The sequence below is a fragment of the Melanerpes formicivorus genome, unplaced genomic scaffold, assembly GCF_026170545.1.
Source record: "Melanerpes formicivorus ecotype bairdi unplaced genomic scaffold, bMelFor1.0.p_v2 SCAF_20, whole genome shotgun sequence".
In the NCBI taxonomy this organism is placed as follows: Eukaryota; Metazoa; Chordata; class Aves; order Piciformes; family Picidae; genus Melanerpes; species Melanerpes formicivorus.
The window spans coordinates 7,513,475-7,534,978 of record NW_027142372.1 but is presented as its reverse complement, the minus strand read 5'-3'; the positions used below and the strand labels follow the sequence as shown (position 1 = coordinate 7,534,978).

The window sequence follows — 21,504 nt, the reverse complement described above, 5'->3', positions numbered from 1 at the left end:
ACACAGAAAAGAGGGTTTGGTTTTCTATTTTTTTTTTACATTAAAGGGCATAGAAATTGTATAACTACACTAAATTCAGTTTACTGTATTCTCAGTAATGTGCCTCTATACCCACGTATTTGGGCACATCCTCACTCACTTGTTTCTATGATATTGGGGAGAAATTTATGTAAATATTTTGAGTGTAATACTGTCATGTATCTGAAAATTGTCTATGCTTTCCTATCTGAGAAAAGCATGCAGGACTGCATAGATAGAGCAAAACTTTGTGTTTATTTCAGGTATTTTAGTCACTCAAAGGGATGTAAGAGACACCCTGAGTCTGCTCTGAATTGTGACTAGAAAATGATAATACTATCCTAATTAAAAACCATGTAAGAGTTTGTTATCCAGCCCCAAGTCCATGACATGCTTGTATAGCTCACATAATCGCAGGAATTGCAGGATAAAGATTGAGTAATTTCATGGGGGGGGAGCGGGGGCGGGCAAAGATCCTTAGTGAATTCTCAGTGTTTTTTAATATTGTGCCTCTTTTACCACAATGATGGCTTTTGGGGACTCTTGCTCACTTATGGGACATGTGGGTCATCTGAAAGCTTGAATATTCATTATGACATGAGCTGAATCTGGATGTGCAATATGTTTGGTTGAAAACTAAGTTTTATGTAAATTCTACAGTGATGTTTTCTGGCTCAGCTAGAATCCATTCCACTGTTTATCTTTATACTAATAATGGTCTCCTGGGCTTCTTTTTAAGCCTCTCCGTATACTACTTCTTTTTTTTTTCTTTCTTTTAGTTTTTTTTTCCCTTTTAAAATGAAAGATGAAGATCCAAAGAAAATAATTTTTAAAGATAGAAATAGAAACAGTAGGTAAAAGGAATTAGCTATGCAATCTCTGCATACATTATGCAGAAATCTATAAAATTGCAGCTTGGAATTTTATTCCTAGGGCATTAACTATTTCATGTTTGCTTGAGTGCTGCTGCTCTGGTTCCCCATATTTAAAAACAACAACAACAACAAAAAACCCCACTACAAATACCTTTGGAGTGCTTTTTATTTCTATTTCTGGATATTTTTGTAATATTAAAACATCCCTACTCCAGAGTGGTAAATCCATTTCTCTGGAAGAAATAAAATCTGTGGCATAGCTCTGAAATGAGAATTAACCTTGATTACTACAGTAATTTACTAATCAAAACTGGAGACCTGCTAATCAAGCCTGAATTACCAGCTGCTTGATTTTTATAGTGACATAACCAAAACTGAACATTTGGTAAACAAGAATCTTATTTATGAGGGAGAAAAATTGGCATATGGCCATATTAATCTTAATACATTTATCACTATATTGTTGTGATTTCCTTATCTGATGATGCAGGCATCTTCTTTCTAACTTAGCCCATCTACCTTACCCTAGAAAGATGAATACTGAATTTTAGATTACCCTAGAACTGGAGTGAATCTCACATTTCAAGAGAGGTTTTCTGATCTACCTGATGGTTTTGGACCCAGGGAGGGGACCAACAAATACATCACACCAGCTTTATATTACAGACTTGGTTAGAAAACATCTTGGAATAAAGGAAGCACAAAACTGAAAACAGAAATGAGAGGAATGGAGAACTGCCAGTAAGCAGACAGCTGGGAAAAGCTGCAGGAGGAAATGGCAAAGAGCATCCATGCAGCTCTGGCGAGCCCAGGGCTGGAGGGGGTGCAGAGAGCTCTGGAGAAGCTGGAGAGTAAAGAAAAGACCCAGGAGTAATGATGAGAGTGAATCACCAAAGGCCTGACGGAGGAAGCCACTGACCATTCCTGTGTATTGCTTGTATAAAGGGACAATGTGGCAATTCTTGCAGCCTATCTGATGGGCCTGAGATTCTTTAAGCATTTATTTGGTTTCCGTAAACACAACTGATTTCAAGTTTTTGATAATTTTTTCAGTCTGATTTCTGTGCGTTTTTTTCAGCTCCCAGATGGCATCCTGCATCCACTGACACAGAAAATAATTTCCCAGTATTTCCTTTAATGAATGACCTATTATGAACAAGCAGGAAAAACTCATATGGTATAATTCTTTCATAGAAAAAAAAAAAAAGATAATTAATATAAATGGAGAGAAGCCCCAAAATCAGACTCTTTTCTGTTTGGACTGCAGATGACATTTCATTATTGTTGCTTGTGCATTTTTTCTTTAAATCCTCTTGGAATGATATCATAATGGGAAACTGTGCTGTTAAAAAGGTAAAGAACAGAAACATTAAAAAATTATTTCTAGAATAATGTTTATAGCATGGAATTCTCAGCTAGTCAGATTCTTTCCCGTTCTCTGCATGTTACTGTAGATCCAACCCCTCATTCTCTCAATTCTTAGCAAATAAAATGCATGCTGAAGCTAGCGCTGCTTCCATTTTTTCATCATCTTATGTCACAAACCTCTAATTCTGGGTTTCCCTTTCAGTCTTGAATGTGCTTGTGCCTACCTACAATGAGGAAGCATAGGGATGGATGGAAATGCATTGAGTGGTTTGTAGCATATTTAGACTTTGAAGAACATGTGTGCATAGTGAGTGTATGTTTAACCACAAGCCTACAAAGCTTCAAGGGAACTCAGCTCAGCACAGGCCAGACTCGCATGCAGCCTGCACCTCCATACAGCTCTTCCGAAGCAAGTGCAGTCCAGTCACATCATGCAGCAATTAGAGCAGCCCACTTAGCTACTTGGATCAACTGGCATTTCTTCAGAGTGGTTTTAAGTATCAGGAAAATATGAGCAGCTATAAGCTGAAACAGAGTGCTATTCCCAACATTGTGTACTCTTGGCAAGAAGGACATCCATGAATACAATAAAGATTCCAGATTTTAGGGATGGATCACACTCAGCAGGCAATGACTTAGAATGCTTGGAAGGCCAAAGAAGTAAGAGTGAAACAAGTGGCTCAGAGTTAAACAAGAGGACATATTTCCTCCTGGCAACTGTTCTGCTCCATTTCATGTCCCAGCTCCTCCTTGAAGCCATGTTTGTGCATCCAGAAGTGCTCTGTATTGCCTCAGATATTTAGGATTACCTTTACACCCTGTCAAAATGTCTGAAATGATCCAGATTTCTAGGCAGATTTGTTTGTCTTCTGAGTGCATGGAGCTCCACAGAGAGAAGGAGCAGTGAGGAAGGGATACTTGAGAGGAGGGAGTGATTGCTATGGAGGAAAGACAAAATGAAAAAAGATAGAAAGCAACAAAAGTAGCAGCAGGAAAAATGGGGAGAGAAAGGAAAAATGGTTAAGTGACCCCATAAGGCTTTATTGACTCTAAAGTAGGAAAAGAAATACAGAAGTATTCATTTATTCATTTTCAGTCAAAGAAAAAACTAGGCATAAGAGACGAGAAAAAAATAATAGAACAGAAAGTAGAACATGTGAAGAAAAAGGACAGCAAAGGAAGAAGAAATTAAGAGACAGGACAAAGTGCTGGAAGTAAAGGAGTGGATGGTGGGAGAGAAGGCAGCACAAAGAGAGCTGATGTACAGGGCTTTTAGGTAAGTGAATTTTATTTGTGTATGTAATTTCCTACTTTTTATTGCATTTCTCTGGCAACCATCCCACAATTCCACAACCTGTGGGTGGGAGGGAGGAGGTGGCTAAGAGGGCAAAATGTTAGCTTTTGGCAGAATATTGACATGATTTGAGTCAGGTTGTTAATTGTGGTTGTCATTAGGCAAACAGTGAAACTGGGTTAATGGGGCAGGTGTTTATGAATCCTACAGGCTAGAGGAGGCCCAGTTTTCAAAACCTGACTCACACAGCAAGGGAAAGGCCCAAACGATTCTATGCAGTAAAAGCGACAGGTGAGCAGTGCTGAAAGCACTGCAAGGGCCTGAGGGGGCTGGTTCAGATTCACAAGATGATTCTCAACTGTCAAGTATACTTCAGTCTCTTGGCAGACTTAGGAAGGTGGAAACTGTTGACAATGGAGAATGGAATCAATACGGATGACCAATATGATCTAGTATTGTTTGTTTATTAAGGGAACCTCTACAGCTTGTATAGACTGGCAGAGCATCGCTGGCATAGCTTCATTGGTTCCCCACGAGAGACCCCACATTGTACTAGTATAGATTATTGGTTAAACTACTAATATCACACGAGGTTGTTGATTGACATATGCATCCTGTTATTCCAAGATAACTCTCTGTGTTTATAGCTACCAGTACCTTGCTTTAGTTACATGCTGCAGGCACAGCGCTGCTTTGATGAACTGCTAGCTACTTCTATACTTATGCTAAGCATGGCCTACCACCATGTCAAGCTCTAAGCTTACACTGCCAGATTGCTCACACTGCTTATTGCTATCATTGCCACAGAAAACTGCATGGGTTTCTGTATTGCTAACTTCATTTTTTGCCATCATGGGACAGATTTGTTTTGTTTTGTTTTTTAATGGGGAAATGAGATCCTGAAGCATAACTACACAGCGATCATGACTTTCATAGAGAAAGTTCTGAACTCTGACTCTCCATCTTCTTGGGGTACTTTGGTTTGGTTTTGTCTTCTGTTTCCAAGCTTTTCCTAATTGTCTTGAATTTAAAATAGAAAAAAATCTAAACCAAACAGTGTCAAATGAAATGAGTTAGGATTTTTGAAAACTTCAGGTCGTGTGCAATAGCTGCCATTCTGAATCAGGCAAAATGTCCATGTAGCCCAGTGTCTTCTCCCTGAGAGTGAGAAAGAGCAAATGCCTAGGGAAAAAGTGTACAAACTCTGATAAATTGCTCATACAGAGCAATTCTTCTCCCCCTCTGTGTTTCTGCCCTCTGAGGTTCAGTATCTTAGACATTTTGATTTGGAGGCTGGATCTTGGTCATCATGTTTAGTAGCTAGTGATGGATTTTGTTTGCATGATTTCATGTAATCCCTTTTATGGTCCATTTACACTTTTGACCTCCACCACCATCCTGTGGCCATGAGTTCTGTAATTTCATTATGTGCTGAGAGGATAAGTACTTCTTTCTTTGTTTTAAGACTGATCCCTGGTTATTTAATTGGGTCTCCTAGTCCTTGCATTGGTGGAAACTGTTGAATAATGGTTCTATATGTTAGAAATAAGGGGTTTGAAATTAAAAAATAAAAAATAAAAAGCTCTCTTTCAATATAGAGCCTTATGACAAGGCAAGGCACTCCTCCTCTTGGAAATCCTTCCATAAAAGAAAATATAGCAATGGGAAAGTAGGTTCGATAAGTTCTCTGCAACAGGAGGAAGGGGAGAAGCCTAGCAATCTGAAAAAATAGGACATGGCTTTGAGCAAGGCACTGAAGTATTAACAGCCAGCAATATACGATGGGATAGACTAAAGTGTGAATTCAGAGTTTCTCAGAAACTTTGGTAATTGCCCTGTTCCCATGCCGACTCCCAGATGTCCTGTTCATGCAAGTATTGTTGGGGTTTTTCCCATGTGCGCCTAAGCTGTCTTGCATTTGGGGCTGAGTGAAAGCACATATATGCATGCTTGCTGTAGGGCAGTTGATATGCTGCTACTTTGTGCCCTGTTTTGACCTGTGGTGATCTATTTGTATACCTACACTTTTGGTTTGCTGGCCTCTTTGGTCTCTGTCCAGGTTGCAAAGGAGCCAGTACTGCACTGGCTTTTATGGCACAGCAACAGGGTAGCAGCCCTGAGGGAGCTGGTGGACAAGTCCTGTGTGTGGAAAGCAGTGCGGAAGGATCTGCTCATTTCTCCAATCTACCACATTTCAACCTGTGCAGAGCAGGAGTGGGTAAGAGAATTGACATGAGGCTGAACCACTGTTTCCATTGTCCTGCAAACAGTGCTTATCCAAATATCATCTTTGAAGCATGCTCCAGTTATTCTGTATCATCCCTTTGATAGCTTTACAGAGAGATGAAGAACAGATTCCAGGATAACACAACAACACACACAAAAAATGTACGATGTGTGGCAGGATTTGGAGCAGTGGTGAGAGGTTAAAAAACATAGTTTGACCCTAACCCAAGAAATCAAAATTTATGTAAAAGCATTTAATGCAACACAAGGTGTAGCAGAACAAAGACTTCTGGGGCGGAGGGGTGGTGGTTTATCCTCCGTTATAACAATCAATATTCAGCGTATAAAAAGAAACAACAGTGTAATGGTCTTCACTGAATTATAAGGAGAAATAGGATAACTTTAACAAATATCACGAAACATGTCAGAAATAAATTGTATTGAAAACACATTGGGTTTCTTTAAAACAAAAAGATCAGAAAGGGAAGAAGCACAAACAAGAGGAGAGTCAGCACACAAAGATTTACTTCTGAGTGCTACAAAATATTGAACTAAAAATAACATTAACGATGAAATTTGCAATGAATCTCAAGCTGCTAAATTCCCAAAGGCTGGGTCTGCCAAAGGCTCTGTTGGTTTCCTCTGTTCTTTTCTGTCTTTATTTAAATATTTTATACAGTTGTCTATGTTCATGTGTAGTGTGAACTGTCATTTATATTTCAGTCCACTCTAAAATGGATCTTAGACTATTTCAAGCTGTGCACTGCAGTGAGTAGTTTTGAACTGAGAGGTAAGTGGAAGTGGTAGGGACAAATGAAGACTGATATTTAATGTATTTTTTGTGTACTTATATTTTGCTGTCATGTATTTTGTCTTAAAACTGATTTGTAATTTTATGTGTTTTGTGACATTATGATAAGATGAGATGTGAGTATGCTTTCCATTTAGCAAATACATTGATGTATTTTTGAGTCAGAGCAGTTGACTGTGGGAATTCTGAATTCTGACCTTAGGGTTTAGTGTTCAGCAATAACAACCTGCAAGTTTAGATCTGCAGTCTTAAATGCTCTTCCTTGTGCTCTAGACTTGCCAAGGTAAACTTTTGAAAGCAAGCCAGTCTTAGGCTTATTTCAGATTCTTGTCTGTGATAGGCCTACAGGATGCTACACATCCTCATGTCTCCATTGTCTTAGGAATACAGGATGCACCTTACCCAGAAAAATTGGAATTCACCATGGAGATGCGTCCATTATCTTGGGATAGATTCTCCCTCCCATCTGGCACTGGGGGAGGAAGCAAAGAGACCTTTTATATGCACTATAAAGACAAATTACAGCAGTGGTTGTGGCTGGAGTGCAGAGAAAGCTTCCTAATTGCTCCCTACAGGGTGGAAGACACCCGAGCTGGGGCTGTGGGGGGCACCGCAGAGAGAGCCCTGCCTCCAACCCAGCATGTCAGCAGCGGGTAAGGTGATGGTACTGACAGCAGAGGTACAGGCACTGCTACATTCCCAAAAGGAAAAAGTGTTCCCTTAAGGGGTGGTGCTGCTGTATCCCGACCTTAAAACAGTCCTCTTGCTGATGCACAGTGCTATCTCTTATATTAGGTAAGAAATGCTGAAACAGTAAGGTGGAATTCTGCACTGGTTTTACTCCAGCGTGAGGAAGAACAAAATTAGTAGTATTGAACAGTTCTTAGAAAGGAGAGAATTCTTAAGAAATTATCCTGTCCTCTTGCTTGTTTACAGCAAGCCATGCAGGAAGAAAAAAAAAATAAATAAGATAATGCCTATTAGATTAGGAAGCTTAAGATCACTACTTGGGAGCTTCTGCTATTAAAGAATTGATAAACCGGCAGTGAAATAGAAGCAGCTCTGCAATATGATAGATCAAAGTTTGTTCTTTAATGCAGAGTTAAGATGAGCAGGCTTACTTTTTGCCCATCTTTGCAGATCAAAAACATTCCTTTCTTTTTATTTGAGTGATCACTTTTCTGGAAGAGCTCACTCTATATGTTGTGACTGTACTAGAATTCCTACTCACAAGCCTTTAAGTAGTAGTAGAGCATGCCCACATCATGCAAACTTCAACACATTTCACCACTGCTGGCTAAAATATATAGTATGTCTCCTCCACATAATGCAGATGCAAAGGTAATAAATTGTATTTCATAAAGGGATATTTCTTAAAATATTTTGGCCACATTGCCAACAAGTTAACTCTTCTAGGTAGTGCTTCTAGCAGAAAAACTTCAGCACGTTCTGGTTTAGCAGACTGCATTTCATAGAAAGGACTGAGGTGACTGAAATGCAAGCTTTGGAAAGACACTTTAAACTCCTGGCTTTTTGAAAATAGGCCACACCTTGAGTACTGCATCCAGTTCTGCGCCCCTCAGTTTAGGAAAGATGATGACTTGCTGGAAGGTGTCCAGAGAAGGGCAACACAGCTGGGGAGGGGTTTGGAGCACAAGCCCTATGAGGAGAGGCTGAGGGAGATGAGGTTGCTTAGCCTGGAGGAGGCTCAGAGGAGACCTTATTGTTCTCTAGAACTACCTGAAGGGAGATTGTAGACAGGTGGGGGCTGGTCTCTTCTCCCAGGCACCAGAACAAGAGGACAAAGTCTCAAGATGTGCCAGGGGAGGTTTAGACTGGATGTTAGGAAGAAATTCTTCATAGAGTGATTGCCCATTGGAATGGGCTGCCTGGGGATGTGGTGTTTAGGAGGAGACTTCATGGGATGCTTGGTTGCATGGTTTAGTTGATTAGATGGTTTCATAGTTTCATTCAGGGTTGGAAGGGACCACAAGGATCATCTAGTTCCAACCCCCCTGCCATGGGCAGGGACACCCCACACTAGATCAGGCTGGACAGAGCCTCATCCAGCCTGCTCTTAAACACCCCCAGGATCAGGGCCTCGACCACCTCCCTGGACAACACATTCCAGGGTTTCACCACTCTCATGGTGAAGAACCTCCTCCTCACATCTAGCCTGAATCTCCCCACCTCCAGCTTCATTCCATTTCCCCTAGTCCTATCACTACCTGATATCCTGAAAAGTCCTTCCCCAGCCTTCCTGTAGGCCCCCTTCAGATACTGGAAGGCCACAATGAGGTCACCTGGGAACCTTCTCTTCTGCAGACTGAACAGCCCCAACTCCTTCAGTCTGTCCTCATAGGAGAGGTGCTCCAGCCCTTTGATCATCCTTGTGGCCCTTCTCTGGACACGTTCCAGAATGATGGGTTGGATGTGATGATCTCAAAGGTCTCTTCCAACCTGATTTATTCTATTCTATTCTATTAACTGCATGTCAATGTAGTTATAAGAGTTTTTCTTGTGTGTGTGTGTATTAAATGCCTATTACTATTTTATCAGCATGTCTAAATCTAATCTGTGATAATCTATATTTTTAAAAGTTTTTAAATTAAGTAACACTAAAATATGTAATGAACATGCAACAATAAACACTTTTAAGGGCAGAAAACATGATCATGTCCTTCAGAAAATATTTCTAAACCATGTGATTTCCAACCCACCAACTTACTTGTAAGCTGTATAAAAACTACAACTGAAAACAAAATTTTGCACATCTGAATCACTGGGTAAATGCTGTCTGACAGTTTAGCTGAATGAGATAGACATTTAAATTTCTAAGATCAGTTCTTTAAGGAAAATGCTTGTGTGGGTGTTCACAACGTGGCGGCTGATCTTTGGTCAGTCACAGCGCCCTTTGTTCAGAGGAAGGAAAAATCTTAAATGCAGCCCTATGAAGGTTCAATCCTGCAAAATGCTGTGCAATCTGATAGAGCAAAACACTTAAGTTCATACTTAGTTTTAAATTTAAGGTATAATATATAAGCTGAATGTATACTTTGTTAACAGAGGCAGGATCAAAATCCTGAATAGGAATACAATGTGTGAAAATAAATTGTATAGGAAAATATGTATAGGTAGCTAGACAGGTAATTAAGGAAGCCTTTGATATTAGTACTTATATTTCTAGGATTTTGTTTCACACTAATCCTTCAGTAGTCTACCATGTATCTGGCCATGAAATTTTCATCTAGTGTCTTTCTTTGATACATAAATATTTACAAGGTCTGAGCCTGGCTTGGCTCCTATGACATTGATGACAGAAGTCCCTGTTTTGCTCTTGAAGGGCATGGTTGGACCAGTTAACATTTCTTTCAGCTTTGTAGAAGGACATATTGCCTGTTTTATATATAAGGTATGCCAAAACAAGATGAAGAGACTTCATGAACAGTACACAGTAAGTCAGCGGCACATAGTCATAGAACTAAGGATTCCTTCCTTTCTGACTCTCACTTCCTGACTTTATACTGCACTTTTGATAATGTGTCTGCATTCCCAGAGCAATATAATTCTGGCACATGACAAGAGTTTTGAAATATGCTTTTCATGTCAAGTGTGAAAACATAAAATCTATACATGTGCAGTATACGTGGATAGAAGAAATCATATTACAATGTGTAGCTACAAGCATAATAAATAGAACTTGACAAAAAGGGAATCTTTCTACTGCTGGGATTTTACAGAATTAGACAAATGTGTGTAGTTAAAATAATGCAGAATATTCTGCTTCTTGTCACAGAAAGAGCAATGAACATGTATCAGAAGAGAAAATCAGCTGCCACTTGGTAAGTACCCCATGATTTTTCTTGGCTGCTGCCATTTGGGCCCTACTAAGTCCAGTACTTACTCTGCAGCCAGGGATTCTAGCTGCTTTTTTGTTGTTCTGTCTCTTGAAAAGACAGTCTTCCTTAGAAACTATAATAACATCTCTTCAAAAGCATTTTTATTAATTCATTTGCTTTGCAAGTGGGAGCTAAATCAGTGTAATTGTGAAATTAACTCTTGGTCCAGTCTTTTCATCTTGAAGGCAGAAGAGGAATCCCCCAAAATATGACATTGAATGTTATTTTCTTTCTTTCTTTTTTTTTTATTTTTAATATAAAATAGAGTCTTTGCACAGGACAAGAGTAGGTGAAGCAAATCTTTGTAATTTATGTATTTATGCTAGGTGGTTTTAAAGTATTGTTGTCATTGTAGGAGCGGTAGTAAGAGCAGTAATTAGTGGTGTTACTGGAAGTCCCTCTGTAACGCTCTGCACAAAAAGATCATTAAAAGATGGCATTCTGGAGAGAATGCTCTATCTAACTGGAATCAGCAAGACAGGGAAACTACATCCTGTATGAGGAATAACAAAAGAAAGGGTAGTTTACATTCTTTGATACATTTCTGCTCGATTAACCCCCAGTGGGATTTTACCCCTCCAGTCACTTTTTTTTTCTTTTTTGTTCTTCTAATCTTCTTTTGTATTTGCTCACTGACCCCAAGCATGTATTTGACTTGTGACCCTATTTCTGTTAATATAATACAGGACATCTGACCAGCATTCACACCAATGAACTACAAGGTGATGATTACCTCATTGTAAATGCTAGGAGTTAGGAACACACACTAGTGTACGGCTGGTGATTGGGTGGGCTGAAGACAATCTCCAAAGGCAACTTGAGCGACTCTAAACAGTGATTTCAAAACCAGATTAAAGATGATAAACTCCTTCAAAAGATGTACTATTATCCATAGAATAGCTGTATATGTCCTTATATATTGTTCAGCCATTAATTAGTTGATAATATTGAAGGGATTATAGCATGACAAAAAAAAATTTACAGCCATAATGTGGAATTTTTCAGTATCTGTATGGGTGGTAGATTATAAAATCAAAATTACCCTATTTACATTTTGGGTTATCAATTATAATTATATGCCTCACTAGAAGTAATTTTAGTGTAGTGCTTTGAGGCCAAATTAACACTGCAAAGCAAAGGTGAGCTCATTCTAACCAAAGTACTCTTTGCTTTTAAAGCACTAGCAGAAATGTAGAATTTTTATATTATTTTTTTAAAGAAAATGCAGAGTAATTAACTTATTAATGCTTTCACCAAATCCTTAAACCATGAATCTTACGAAAAACACTGTTAATTGTGTGTTACATGAAAAAATCATGCCAAAGTCATTTATCAGATATGTAATCTGCGGCTCTGTTTTGTGACAGGAACCCATTATTTCCACTGCAAAAACAAATCCGTTAAATTTGAACTATTAGATTACGGCAGGGTTAAGGCTGCTTCTGTGCTGTAGAGTCACATCAGGGTCACAGCCCAGTTCTAGAGATGTACTGCAAGAGTTTCATATCTGATTAAGACAAAAAAAAACTGATAAAAATGTAATGCAGACTAACAATATGGAATTATCCGATGCAGTTTAGGGGGATAGGGGCAGGGGGTATAACATCATTCAGTTTATTTGCATACGTTTGTTCTTTCTACTGAAATCAATCTCTTTGAAGGGAGCAAGAAAACTTTACAAAAAGAAAATATTATTAATGCTGGTAAGAGAACACAGAAGAAAATCTTTAGTAAACATTTCTTTTCTAGTGTTGATTATCATTCTGTCTAATGTTTATTTTCATAATGTTCTTTGATCCAAGCACAAATAACAATAAAGTTAGCTCAATTTCTTTGAACTAACAAAACCATACTGTGGCCAAATTTGGAGCAAATTTTAAAGTGGCTTTTTTGTTTTTCTCCCAAGCCACATAACAGATTTATAGAGTGGATATTTGCATAACTCACACCCTCTCCTACACAGGAATGTTTCTATGGCTAGCAGCAATTTACCTGCTGTGGGCCTCTTCATGACTTTATTGAAAAGGCTGAGGGCAGTGTCTGGGGGACATAACAACAGTCAAGGGAGTTCAGGGCTTTGGATTAGGGTTCACCCTGTTCTGTTATGAAAATTGCTACAGTGTGTAGGGATCGACTGTGGCTCTGCTGGGCTGGCTGATGGGTTGCAAACCCAGAATATAGGCAGTCTGCCCTGCTGCATTTCCTACCCAAACCTACATCACAGGTGGCATGCAGACATGAAGGTCAGGGATAGCAGAACACTGGGCCCATGCCTATCAGGATCCCTGCTGAAGGTAAGCTTCTCACTTTTGGACCAAAACCAAGCAGTCATAGCACAGGTTATATTTTTACAGTCTTCTTTCATCAGAAATTTGACAGACAAATATGTGCTATAGACTTAGAAGCACTTACATTCCAGATATAAATATATGTGTTGAAACTTGGTCCTCATTGGTGGAGGTGTTTTAGTTTGTACTTATTTAAAAACTCTGCCAAACTACAGATCTGCTTAGGAGTCCAAAACTACAAGATCATCTCAGGTAAAGCTATTGATCATATCTCAGAAAGCTGTGCCTGGCAGCACCCACTAAGATGATGGTCAAGAGTCCAGATCTGTGATGGAGAGCATACATGTTAGCCTTACACTACAGCTAACGTATTCTGGCTCTTCTGTTCAGCTCTCCTGCATGCAAATATTGTCTCTGGTATTGGTGAAAGTTTTGAACAAAGGCCACAACATCCAACCTCAGTCAGTCAGCTACAGAACAGCCATATGCTGGATAAACTGCTTTTAAAAGTATTTCTGAGCATATGATACAGAAATACAAGAGATTCTCAGGTTCTCTAAAACTTACTGGGGTTTGGTTTTTTTGCTCTCCCATTACATACCTATGTTTGTCCCACTGCTTAGCCTAGCTGAACAAGGGCATCTGGTCCAATGATTGATTGCCTCTGTGAGAAAGTCCAAGTTTCATTCTTAAATCCACCAGCTTGTGGCTGGTTGCAGGGACAAAAGCAACCCTCCAGACTCCTGAAGCAAATCATCTTTCCCTTTATTATACTCTTTGACCAAACCGTGACTTCACCATTGAAGTAAAAGTCAACAGTTCCACCAGCTTCAAATGGATAACAATTTGGCCATTGCCTTCTAAGTGCAGATGGCCTGTTAAAAAGTTTGGGTTTAAATTAGGAGGTGGATAAGGGCTTCAAGAGATTATAAAAGTACAAATTAATACAAGTAAATAAAGTCAGGTATTACTAAAAAAATGTCACTAGAAAATGGACATGTTTAAGGAGAAGCTGGAACTAGTCCCAGTGCCTACAGGTTACTCACACTCGAGCAAGAATGAAAATATGGATTCTGAACTGTGCAGAACATTTTGGCCAAACCTTTTAAAATATATTAATTTTTTTAAAAATACATATTAAAATGCCAGATATGAAACAGTTGTTAACTTCTGCAGTTTGTTTTAGACAAGATGGTGTACTTAGTATCATAGTATCATTCAGGGTTGGAAGGGACCGCAAGGATCATCTAGTTCCAACCCCCCTGCCATGGGCAGGGACACCCCACACTAGATCAGGCTGCCCAGAGCCTCATCCAGCCTGGTCTTAAACACCTTCAGGGACGGGGCCTCAACCACCTCCCTAGACAACCCATTCCAGGGCTTCACTACTCTCATGATGAAGAACTTCCTCCTCATGTCCAGCCTGAATCTCCCCACCTCCAGCTTCATTCCATTCCCCCTAGTCCTATCACTACCTGAGATCCTGAGAAGTCCCTCCCCAGCCTTCTTGTAGGCCCCTTTCAGATACTTCTGGTCCTAGAAGAGGTAATCACCAAACAGCAACTAAAGGCTGCTGCCTAAATGTGTGAGAGCCCTTCCCTTTAACATTGCAATTGCAAACACAACCAAAGAGCACTGCTTATTCAGTTTCTTCCTTTTGTTTTCAACATTATGAAAACAGGAATACCACAACTATTGTGCATTTCATCTTCATATAAACACACTTAGGAATATGGGAGTGGAAAAAGACCACAGGCCTCCAGGCTCTGTTTTCTAAATTGCTGGCAACAGCAGCATAGGTACAAAGGCTAGAGTGAGGCCCCAGTAACATCCTCTGTAGATGTCCCAAGAAACAAAACTAGAGAAGTTGAGAGAGCCACAGAATACCTACTTCTTAATAGAAGCATGTCAAACACTGCAGTTCCAAAACTTACAAGTATTACATTTTTACATAATTTTAAGTACAAAAAATCCAACAACCAAACATAGAAGTGCTGAAGTGCTAGAAAAAGCTCTTCCTATTTCTTGTAACTGAAGGAAATGGGACTTTGGAATGTAGAAGCAGGGTACCTTGTATTTCCTAGTCACTGAGTCTTGTATGGTTTGCCGGATAATTCAAAACTAAACACAGATTTCTCCTCAGCCTTCTTCCCTCCTCCCTTTTTGAATAAATGTTTCTACTCCGCATTTCTGCAAAGACAAGTAGAAAGCCTTGTAGACAGGCATAGTAACATCTGCCTGAGTCTGCAGAAGCCTGAACCAGCAGCAGTGAGAGGTATAGTGCTGAAAAACTAAAGATGATAGCCTAAATCATATATTTTTATATCAAATTAAAATAAAGTATATGCTCTTACTGTGGTAACCTGCTTTGCCACTGATGATCTAGGCCTTAGAGGGTGTAAAGCTTTTGTGGTGCCTGGCAAAGGATGTAGCTGATGTTCTAGCCCAGCTACCTTGTTGTAAAATATGTCAGTATTGAAAATTCCACTTCAAAGTGGCTCTCTAGCAAGATCACTGTGCTCTTTATATCCAGGCACTAAAACACAAGTTTTGCCTCAAAAATCTTATGTTATATAGTCCCACAGTAATTCTCCCTCAACTCCAGTAATGTCCCTATGCTGGTTCTGGTCTATTCCCTTCAGTTCACCAAGGGGTGGTTTTGTTCTTTTTCTTTGCTGCTGTTAATTTTCTTGTAACATGTATCCGCTATATTCACATAGTATCACTATCATGCCACTAAACCAGTATTAAATCCCCCATTTTAAAACAGTAATAAAAGTTTTTCACTAAATAAACACATAAAGCTTCTCCCAGATCATGCAATAGGGAAACGAAATATAAAACTCAAGTTCTCAGATCTTGGGAAGACAAAGGAGCAGTTTTCTAAAGAGCATTTCCCCAACACTCAGAGCTCTGGTAGTCCTTAGAGGAAATAATAAATCTTTCTCTTTGTCACTCTTCCCTAGGTTTCTTTTGTTGTTTAGGATTAAAATAAAATAATAAAAAAAAAAAAAAAAAAAAAGCATCATGTAGGTACTACTTACAATGCAGCTTCCTTGATGTTTGTAGTAGTCCAACCAAGGGACAAGATGGTGTATATAGGATGGGGAGATGAACAATTCATCCTGTAAAGGAATTTAAAGCAAAAATGGTAATCCTTTGTAATAAGAAGAGTGGTTGGGATTATAGCTGCATGCTTTCACTAATGACTTTGCAAACATTTAGCCAGAGATAACCCAGAAATCCAGTTGCACTTTATTTAATATTCAGATAAGGACCATTCACCTGCTGTTAAGCTACAACATCTACAATCATTCTTTGAATACTGATAATTATATGAAGCAGACTCCCCTAGAGGCTGGTAGTCTAGTCTGGATTCACCTAGAATACAAAAATGAATAATATTGCATATTACATGCACCCAAGTAGTTGCAATTTATAGAAATGTCCATTTATGCTCCTGAAAAAAAGATGTGTATTTCCCTAGGGGTATAGTATATGGTGATAAAAACCTGTGTGGGGGACTGTTTGGATTGTAACTCCTAGTGTGCCTGTTGTTGATTAATTAATAAACAAATAAATCATTATATTTAGCCAGATATCTCACTAGAAGACCATAAAAAAAAGGTTAAAAATGAATTTGTATGCCTCACCATAAGGAAGGGTTACTCAGACATACAAGAAGTGAGCACTAGAAGTGGTATCCAAATGGTTCAGAGTAGATATGTGTATACATTTTTAAAAGATGAGTAGCATTATGAATATGCTCTGTTTGCCTCCTCCTTTCCTCCTCTTTCTCCCATCAGGTGCCTTGTCCTTGTTCTCCCCTCTCATTTGCTGATGGCTGATAACACCTTATCTCCACCAGGGAAGCAACCGGGAAGTTTGCTCCTTCCTCACAAGACTGAGGGTATAATTAGAACAACGCACCTGCTCAGTCCTCCAGTGACTTGGTTAGTCTACATCCATGTCAAAATCCATGCTGTGAGGGTAATTTGATCATCTCACTTATTTTTTTTCATATACTTTATATGAATAAACTACCAGAACAAGCCTCCATTGCATTGGTTCAGTTTAATCTCACAAATTCGTGTCAAGTCTTTGTTGTCAGAAGAATTTCATCATTTGATCTCATGGTTACACTTTAGTAGACTTTAGTACATATTTTATTTCACTCTCCAGAATATAAAATTCCATTTTCTGTCAAAATAATCTTTTTATTATTATCTATTATACTTATAGGCTTCAACTAAGATCAGAGTCTTGTTGTGGGAGACAATACAGAAACACACAGTAAAAGAATTCTAATCCCAGGAGCCTTGTATGCTAAATCAAGGCTGGGAGAAAGGAAATATTATGCCCACTTTACAGATGGGAAGCCAAAACTCTGACAATCCTCCCATACAATGCTGTGCAGTGTCTAAGAGCCATACTGAAGAGAGAGTACTAAAAAAGCCACAATGTCCAAAATCCATGCGAAATAAAGGTGGGTTTAAACTCTATCCTGCTGGCAAGCATCCACATAAATTCAAGTAATCAATAGATGTACACTGGTGTCATTTGTACCCTGAGTATCCAAGACTCCTTTGGCCTTCTTCCATGTTTGTTCATGTCCTGGCCCCCACTTCAAAAGCAGAAGACACCGTTCTTTGTTACTGTCACCTTAGGCTCATAAGAGTTAGTCTCCCAATACTTCCTCCAGCACTTTACAAAAATTTACCTCTAGCTCTGCGATGCCACTGTGGTGTCAAATCTTTCTGACTGCAGCAGCTTCCAGGCTCAGCGGAGATACATCAAGGGTCTGTTAGGTTCTCCTTCACAGCATCTGAAGGGTAATGTTATCATTTTGTCCTTGAACAGAGCTTGAAATCTCCTGCATTAGAATACTTTTCCTTATTTAATCTTCTTCTCCTAGAAAGCTCTGTAAAAACCTAGGGAAGTAGCAGCAAGCAGAGGGTATTCATTCAAGACCAAGCAGCAGAGAAGCACTCTGGTATTCCCTGAAGACACAGCAGAAACAAGTGGAAAAGACAAGTTCACTGTCTTCCTTTCAAAGATGACTAAAGACAGGAAGGGAGACTGCCAGGAATGAGGGTGGGGGTAGCAGTTTGCACAGAGGTGCTTATGTCCCCCCACAAATCTGCTGAGCTACTGCAGACATTTGCAAACCAGGCTGCTGAATTTGGATTGCAGAGCCCTGTGAGCTAAACTCTTCACCATTCTAATTGCACCACTATAACATTGCCTTTTGACTAAAAACCAGTTCAGACTAATTGTAAAGGATCAGATAACAGGAAAATATTTCTATTTGACAGTCTACTATTTTTCAATTGTTCCTCTGTTACATATCTAAGTAAACATTTGTTCCACTTATCATTTCTGAGCAAAAGACATGAATCATTTGACTAGTAAAACCACAACGACAGCTGTTGCTTATTAGAAACAGTCATCTTGTTCAAGGGCCTGCTATGGAGGAGTTCTTCAGGAAACTGTTTCTGCTTTTAGTGCTTTACAGTGCAATGAAAGCAAAGTTGCAGAAATTAGGACATTTTTATTTCACTTATGTGATTGGCAAAACACACAGGCACACACAGAGCAATCGTTACAGCTGAGCTAGAAGCCCCCAAGAAGCAGGAAAATACTCGTTTAAGAATACTACTAATGCTATAATACTTATGTTTCTTGTCTTTGTGATGTTTATACAGTTCTCTACAGTATAGATCAAACAAAACTGGATTTAAGGGTGTCTTTGTACATTAGTTATATATTTGGGATTTGGGTGTTGGACACAATATTTATACCAGTAATTATGCATTTAACAGAAAACATTCCCCATTTCTACAGGTCTCAAGAACAAATTCTGGATTCATAAAATCCCTAGGAGCCAGTCATCAATGGTCACTACATTACTTTCAGCTAAAGCTTCTCCAGCCAGAGGTAAAAGAAAAGAAATTTTTAAAAATAGAGAAAAAGAGGAAAAAAAAGGATCATTTTCAAAAGGCTGACCAGGAAGAGCAGGAAAGGCAACTCTACCTCACTACAATAAAGTACTTTTTAAATTACTGGAAACAAAACAGAGAACAAAAACTGGGCCATGAGGAATTCAAGCAAAAATAAGTTAAACTAAGTCAGGTTAGACATAAAGATTTTTCATTGTCTAGAGTGCTGGTTCAGAGGCATTATAGAGAGTAAGAGCCAAAATCTGATTGTTTCTATGACCTGTAAGAAACACAATTGTATTAAATAGAGGCATAACAGTTAGGCATTTTATCAGACAAAATCACTAGAATGGTATACTCTCTATGATGCCCTTATTGTCAGCTTTGAAGGGAGAAGCCAAAGACTAAATGAGCATAGAGACTGCACTGATCCCAGCAGAGCAGAGGGGAGGAATATTGGCAGGGCAATGTAGAGATGCTACCAAGTAGACTGCTCTGCAGGTAAACTGGAGTGTTTGTGGCTTTGTGGCTGTTGCTTAAATACCTTTAAAAAATGCAAAATTAATTTTCAAACATTAATGAAAAAAGAGCAAAAATAAATATTTAAAAAAAAAAATTGTTTGATTACGGGGGGAGGAAAAAGGAAAGCAGAACAGTAAAACAGTGGAGACAAGTGTGTCACTGAGGAGGCAAAGCAGAGGTTCATTCTAGGTTAGAAATCTGCAAAACTGTCACCAATTCAGTAATAGTATTCAGGAAGGTTTCTAAAGATCATATCCTGCCCTTCATTCACCCTCACAACTCTCAGTGATGAGAGTCAGCACTTCGCTGCAGCTGGGTATTTGTAAGTCATTTGTTCTGTGTAACACACTGGTTCTTACTAATCTTAGTCAAGCAAGTAGTCCATCCTCATGTGTCATCCCACGGAAGTCAAATGTGCTATTAGCATAAGTGATGATTACTTATCTGTGTGAGGTCTTGTGAGGTTGGGTCTTTCAGCATCAGTATACTTGACATGGCAGACTTTCTATTATAATTTAATAAAATGAGGCCCAATTCAGTTCAGAGGTGCCTGGAGGACTAAAGCAGACTTAAATGGTGCTTAGGCCTTTGACTGGACCTCTGCAAACCCTGAATTTCATTAGGTGAATATTAATTACTCAGAGGGGGATTATTAAATTAAAGACTTGGCTCTTTACTGTTGCTTGGAGCACAGTACCTTTGCAAGTGCTTGAGCAAGGTAATGTAAATCTGAACACACTCAGAAGAAAGTTCTGGTAAGACTGCTTTCCTGAGTGAATGTCAGCACTGAGGAAATGGCAATAACAGATAGTTCAGAGAATTTACACGTTGATGGGTAAATTTCACTCTAGGAAAACACTATGCACTAAAAATGGAGAGCATAAGATAGTGGAGAAAAATGCACCTCGCAGCTGCACTAAAATGGAAATCTCTGTTCCAGTCAGGTGGATGGAAAAGGCCTAATACAAAACCCGTTGGAGCCAGTAGAAATCTTTCCATTGTGATGATCTCTGAACTCGGCCCTTACTGAGCTGCACGCTTAGGCATCCCTGATACATCATAGTCTTGGATGGCTCTGTGGAGTAACACACTTAGTATTACATCAGTAAAAGAAGTCAGTTACCTATAATCAACTGCTTGGTGCAAGAAAGAATCAATCAGTTCATTTTCTATGCTACACACCTCTCCTAAGGAAGAAATCCAAATTGCTGCATGGATAAATCAGCAAAAGACATCAGTCATGGTCACCATATGATTTTAAAGGATTACCTGTATTTCTAACAGCTGATATGTTCTCTTTAAAAAAAAAAAAAAAATTCACATCCTTTTGCTCTTTACCTAATTTCTGAGCCACTACTAGTCTCAGAGTGGCTCCTATATTCTCTCTGAACCTTAAATTCTAAGATCCTACAGCTCTCACAGCATTTACATCTTTTGTGAATACTGCAGCAATTCCTTTGCCACAGCCTTTGTGAACATCTTCTTAATTCACAGACCTCCTGATTCCGAGAGTGCAATGGATGTAGAAAATCTTAGATTATAATTACTTAACCCACTAGCTCTTTGCTCTGCTCTTACATGTGATGTTACCTGTGATCTGTTGAAAATGTCTTAATCAGTGGTACAAATAACATTGCCCAGTTGTTAGATCCAGAGGGTTTGGCACACTAGGTCAAAGTGTGATCCTATCTTTTCTTGCTTTACCTGTTAAAACAACCTGCTGTTTGTGCACCCACTGCATTTCCAGCTTTCCAATCAGGTCTTTGTAAAACAACTGCACTTATTAATTAATACATGAGTTGTTTGCCAAATTATGTATAATAAAGGTGGAAATGCTGGTCAGCCCAGCAAAATCACACCTATAAAAAGTACATTTTACACAATGCATTGCTAAAATCTGCGCATTGGATGGCACATGGATCCTCACTATAATAACAACAGAATCATCACTATATAGTCAATATTAGTGAAAGAGTGCTATAAAGAACTTTTTCTCTTTCTCTTCTCTTTCTCCTTTCTCTTTCTCTCTTTCTCTCTTTCTCTTTCTCTTTCTCTTTCTCTTTCTCTTTCTCTTTCTCTTTCTCTTTCTCTTTCTCTTTCTCTTTCTCTCTTTCTCTTTCTCTTTCTCTTTCTCTTTCTCTTTCTCTTTCTCTTTCTCTTTCTCTTTCTCTTTCTCTTTCTCTTTCTCTTTCTCTTTCTCTTTTTTTTTACTAGTTGTTTGGATAGCATACATTTTTCTCCTACTAGTTTTAAAATCAAGATCA

At 38.9% G+C, this 21,504-nt stretch overlaps 1 long non-coding RNA gene across 1 annotated transcript in view; it reads right to left on the bottom strand.

Moving 5' to 3' along the window:
- Positions 1-1,977: 1,977 nt before the first annotated feature.
- The window catches only part of LOC137447265 (uncharacterized), a 33,014-nt gene continuing 13,487 nt past the window's right edge, over positions 1,978-21,504 (bottom strand). The window contains exons 4-7 of the long non-coding RNA XR_010988838.1: positions 17,500-17,710; positions 15,824-15,904; positions 6,995-7,064; positions 1,978-2,235 (exon numbers count right to left, since the gene is read on the bottom strand). This is a non-coding gene — a long non-coding RNA (uncharacterized lncRNA). The remainder of the gene's footprint in view (positions 2,236-6,994; positions 7,065-15,823; positions 15,905-17,499; positions 17,711-21,504) is intronic.